Raw genomic sequence first — 6000 nt, forward strand, 5'->3', positions numbered from 1 at the left:
GGAATGGTAGAAAGAGGAGATGATGAGAGGAAATTAGAATCTCTTCCACCTTGGGATCAATTTTAACAACACCAAAAGAGCAGGTGTTACAGCACATGTGCTAAAATTGGAAGATTTACACAGTCCTGTGCAAAATCACAAAGCTCTCCATGTTTGTCCAAGACTCCCTTGTGAAATTTGTCTTGTCCTGTGCTTCCATAGCAATTGGTGCATCCTTAAATTAACATATGTCTCACTGTGTTTAATTATTAGTGTACATATTTGTCTTCTTCAGAAGGCTATGGATTTCCTAAAGACAGAGCACTATATAGGAAATTGAACTTGAAACAATATACCAGGGATATTCTGAATTCTCCATCACTAGGATCCTTAAAAATAGTTGTTTGGACATAGACTTGTGTAGAGCCAAGAGGCTAAACCAGGTGACCCTTTCAAGACTTCCAGATCTAAAAGTCCTTTTTAAAGAAATTCCTTCAAAAATAAAATCAGAAAGCATCTATTTGGTTATCCAGAATAAAAAAGTAATCTCATTTTCTCTCTGCTACTTAATTGTCTCTTTTGCCGAAAGCACATTTAGATTTTGAATCTCAATAAAGCTACGATGGTAATCATAAAAGATTTAAGAGTATTCATATCTCATTTCATTACTGTAAAACTACTGCCTAAACCCTACCTATTTCTATAGGCTGAAAACAGCTGCTACAGGAGCAATATCTGCTCTATTAATCATCACTAATAGCTCTTAACAGGACTGAGAATATTGAGACACCATCATGGTCATGTAGCTGGGCACACAGAGTACTATTAGAAGGAATGTGTTAAATTGTACATTTCAGGGACATTTTCTTAAAAAGATTTGCACCAAGTTCTGCCCTTACAAAAGAACAGAAAAATATCTCAAAGTCCTTCTGAGCGTGGCGAATACAGGGGCTCTAAAACAATGCTCCCAAGAACTCAGAAATGAATGAGTGAACAGAACTGGATCTGACCCTTTAGCTGAGAGATCAAAGCAAAGCAGAAATATGCAAAATCACCTCAAAGGCACAGAAGGACTCTGAGGTCTGCAGGGTTTGACTAAGGCCAGATTAACAGAATGAATATTTCTAAAGAGAATATTTTACTCACAGAGAGTTTGTCAGCTGTAGAAGCACAGAAAACACTAGAATCTGGAGGTAACAATACATTGCTTCTTAGCCTGGTAATCCTTAGCTTCCCTTGTAGATTTAGTAGAATGAGAAAACATACTTAATCATCCTCCAGTGGGTTAATCACTAAGCTATAGCTTAGTGACTCATCACTTAGGTACAACACCCACTGCACATCCCAACAAGTGTACTCCTCAATTGCCCATCACCCATATTTCCCACCCCCCCACTCCCATCAACCCAAGTTTCTTTTGTGTATTTAAGAGTCTCTTATGGTTTGCCTCCCTGTTTGTAGCTATTTTTTCCTTCCCTTCCCCATGGTCTTTTGTTAAGTTTCTCCAATTCCACATATGAGTGAAAACATGGTATCTGTCTTTTTCTCACTGACTTATTTCACTTAGTGTAATATCTTCCAGTCCATCCACGTTATTGCACATGGCAAGATTTTATTCTTTTTCATTGGCAAGTAGTATTCCACAGCTTTTTTATCGATTCATCAGTTGATGGACATTTGCACTCCTTCCTTAATTTGAGTATTGTTGAAAGCACTACTATAAACATTGGAGTGCATGTGCCCCTATGAATCAGCACTGCAGTATCCTTTGGATAAATTCCTAGTAGGGCTATTGCTGGGACATAAGGTAATTCTATTTTTAATTTTTTGAGGAACCTCTGCATTGTTTTTCAGAGTGGTTGCACCAGTTTGCATTCTCATCAACAGAGCAGGAGGGTTCCCATTTCTCCACATCCATACCAACATCTATTGTTTCCTGAGTTGTTAATTTTGGCCACTCTGACCAATGTGAGGTGGCATCTCAGTGTGGTTTGGATTTGTATTTCTCTGATGATGAGTGACATTGAGCGTCTTTCCAAGAGTCTATTAGCCATCTGGATGTCTTCTCGGGAAAAGTGTTTATTTGGATGTTGAGTTTTGTAAGTTCTTTATAGATTTTGGATACTAACCCTTTATCTGATATGTCATTTGCAAATATCTTCTTCCATTTCATTGGTTGCTTTTAGTTCTATAGTTTCCTTTTCTGTGCAGAAGCTTTTAATCTGGATGATGTCTCAATAGTTCACTTTTCGTTTTATTTCCCTTGCCTCCAGAGACGTGTCAAGTAAGTAGTTGCTGTTGCTGAGGTCAAAGAGGTTGTTACCTGTTTTCTTCTCTAGGGTTTTGATGGTTTCCTGTGTCACATTCAGGCCTTTCATTCATTTTGAGTTTATTTTTGTGTATGGTATAAGAAAGTAGTTCAGTTTCATTCTTCTGCATGTTGCTATAAAAGAAAACCAGAGCTGGAGACATCACAATCCTGGACTTTAGCTTGTACTACAAAGCTGTCATCATCAAGGCAATATGGTATTGGCACAAAAGCAGACACATAGACCAATGTAACAGAATAGAGATCCCAGAGCTGGACCCACAAATATATGGCCAACTAATCTTTGGCAAAGCAAGAAAGAGTATCCAGTGGGTAAAAGACAGTCTCTTTAGCAAATGAAGTTAATTGGGATATAAATAAAATAATATTGCTCATGACTGATAATTCTGTTTTTTTTAAGTTTATTTATTTTGAGAGAGAGAGAGAGAGAGAGAACACGACCTGGGGAGGAGGATAGAGAGAACAAGAGAGAATCCCAAGCAGGATCCATACTGTCAGAGTAGAGCTTGATCCCGGGCTCAAACCAGGAACCACAAGATCATGACCTGAGCTGAAATCAAGAGTTGAACACTTAACTGACTGAGCCGTCCAGGTGCCCTAAAAGTTTATTTATTTATTTATTTATTTTGAAAAAGAGAGAGATTACAAAGAAGGAAGGGGCAGAGAGAGAGAGTAGAGAGAGAATACCAAGCAGTTCATACCTTCAGGATGGGGACTAATCACAAAAAAGACCAAGCTATGAATAGAAGCTTAGAACTTTTAGCCTTACCCCTCCCTCTATCCTCCAGGAAAAGAAGAAGGACTAGAAATTGAATTAATAACTGATCATACCTACATGATGTAGCCTCCATAAAATTACAAGTATGGGGTTTGGAAAGCTTCTGGGTTGCTGAACATATGAAGGCTCTGGGAGGGTGATGAACTTGGAGAGGGCCTAGGAAGGTGATGAACTTGGAGAGGGCCTAGAAACTCCACCCTACACCCCCCACACTGTGTCCTGCACATCTCTTCCATATGGCCATTCACTTATATCCACTGTCATATTCTTTTATTAAAAACTGGTAAACATATGTAAGTGGTTCCTTGAGTTCTTGAGACATTCTTGCAAATGATTAAACCCAATGAGGGACTCATGGAGGTCAACACAACATGGGACCAGGGACAGCTGTCTGAAGTGGGGGCTATTACATGGGGCTGAGGCCTCAACTTGTGAGATCTGATGCTAATTCAAAGTAAATGTTTCCAGAACTGAATGAAATTGCTAGACATTCAGCTGGTGTTGTTGAATATTTCAGTATCGGGGAAAGAAACTTATTCAGTGACCAGAGTAAAGTGCTCTAAATTTTGGAGTAAAGGAAAAGAATAGAAAGGTTTTTCTATATACATATTAATTCTATTTGTATGTTTGAAATTATCTACATTAAAAAATTAAAACATAGCTGCCCTCATATAGCATATATTTCAAATTATCTGTATCTTCTATAAATATATTATGCTTGTGTGGCTTTTTGAGAGGGTTTTTACTTAAAATTTCTATGCCAGTTCTGAGTAGAATGAAAGAGCCCATTTCTTTTATCTTAATCCTAAAGCTTTGGAAAACAAAAATGTGTTTTGCTTTTTACTGTTTTGTATTAAGTTCATTATATATTCAAGTTCTTCCTGTCATCACTACTGACTTCATAATTTATTGATGAATTTCCTTTTCTACAGGTGTTATTATTTTGAACTTAAAAGTCATTCAGTAATTATCATTGTCTAATCCATTGCTAAGGCTGTAAGTCAAGAATTAGAGAATTCCTCGAATGTTGTGAGAGTTTATTGGTAGCAAATCATAATGAAATGAATGTAATTCAATTCAAATTTTCAGGGAGCACCCAGAAGAAGCAAATCCTATCGTGGCAAATTTAATACAAAAACAAGTAACTATAGAGCCTGCCCTGAAGGGTCCCATCAGATAATGAATAATATGGACACACTGTAGTAAATGCCAAGAAAGGGAAATTAAATTCTTGTTCAAAAATAAAGGTAAGGAGGAGGGACAGACAAAGAGGGAGAAGATTTCCAAAGGGTAAATCTGAAAACTCATCAGTTGCAGTGGCCACAGGGACTGAAGTCTCACTGCTCATGGCCTTGAAATCAGAAGGACTTTAACATTGGGACAAAGGCCCGCAGGCCCAGAGAGGTAGAGAATGCTTTCACAGGAATGACTCTGTTCCTTTGGTTCTATAATAAACCATGAAGCAGTACTCTAATGCATGTCTACTTTACTTACTTAAAATACAAAAAAGCAAGAATATTATATCTCTTCTTTTGTGATTTATTGCAGTAATAGCTTTTTTTTTCATGGAAATGTTAGCTTAATGACAGGTTTTCTTCCTTCCAAGTCTCACAAATAATTGAGTCCAGGGTGACATTTGGTCTTTTGACACTGTACTCAGCTACCCAGAAAAAGACATTTTGTACCATGAAATTTTGCCTTTGGAAGCACTCAATAGGGAACAGATGAAGAAATCCTATATTAATATGAAGAATGTACCATCAGATAAATCCTAATTTTAATTTTTGAAATAACATTTTTTACAATATAAATATATATTTTGTGTTTTATTTTTATTCCTCTGTGGCATTATAAAATCCTCTAGAATGTACTATAACTCACTTAATCACTAGTATATTCTAAGCGGCCCTTCTGGGAATTCTTAACAGAAACAGCATGAAGTGGGTGCTAAGAACACTGCAGCTTGCTTTATAATTTATAGTGTAGGTGTAAATCCTTTCTCTTACGAACAGCACAAAATTGCCATTCAATTCACTTCAGGAACATTTAAATTAGGTACACTTATATTTTAAAATAACATTTGTGTTTTGCAAGTTATACTCAACTGAACTATTCACCCAAAGAACTGCACATGTAGAATGCACCATCAGTGTGATACCACGTAATGATGGTTGTATAATAAATAAGAACAACGCTGTTAATTAAGATCTTGATTGATCCCAGAATTACATCTAGTGAAATATCTTGTGGTGTCTCCAGGCCTTCTGGTTCACATTGTCAGTATTAACCTCCTAAGCTTTCTTTCCAAAAATGGGTCCATGCTGGCAAAGGCTGGGGAAGTCAGATAGGAGAGATGCTTCTGATGCTTCTGCTGATGTGCCATTATTTTCAAATCTTAGAGAGATGCCTGCAGAATACATGTTTGTACAGAGCACACAGAAGTCATGACGGAAGATGAAGAAAAAGGTAACACTTGGGGGAAGTAGAAAAGTGTAGCAAGGGTGATGAGTAAATGACAAACATCTGGGAGTCTAGTGAGCTAGGAAATACTCAAGTTAGAGTTTGTGGGAAAAGCCAGAAGCAGGGAGGGGCACCTGGGTGGCTCAGTCATTTAAGACTTCAGCTCAGGTTATGAGTTCATGGGTTTAAGCCCCACATGGGTCTCTGTGCTGACAGCTGAGAGCCTGGATCCTGCTTTGGATTCCGTGTCTCCCTCTCTTTCTGCCCCTCCCCCACTCAAAGTCTCTCTGTTTATTAAAAATGAATAAAAATGTTTAAAAAAAAATTTTTTTAAGCCAGAAGCAGGGAAATGTATAGGCAAGTGTGTTTAGAGGTGAGTGGTGTGGCCTCAAAGACAGGAAAAATAGTTTTAAGAACATTTCCTCAGTGGGTTTTTCCCCCCCATGGAGCAAAT

General features: G+C 37.6%; 1 long non-coding RNA gene across 1 annotated transcript in view; it reads left to right on the top strand.

The window, feature by feature from the left end:
- LOC115292739 overlaps positions 1-4242 on the top strand; it is a 46452-nt gene extending 42210 nt beyond the window's left edge. Inside the window, exon 3 of the long non-coding RNA XR_003909111.1 lies at positions 4176-4242. This is a non-coding gene — a long non-coding RNA (uncharacterized LOC115292739). The remainder of the gene's footprint in view (positions 1-4175) is intronic.
- Positions 4243-6000: the final 1758 nt, after the last annotated feature.

The sequence above is a fragment of the Suricata suricatta genome, chromosome 5 (assembly GCF_006229205.1).
Source record: "Suricata suricatta isolate VVHF042 chromosome 5, meerkat_22Aug2017_6uvM2_HiC, whole genome shotgun sequence".
Lineage (NCBI taxonomy): Eukaryota > Metazoa > Chordata > Mammalia > Carnivora > Herpestidae > Suricata > Suricata suricatta.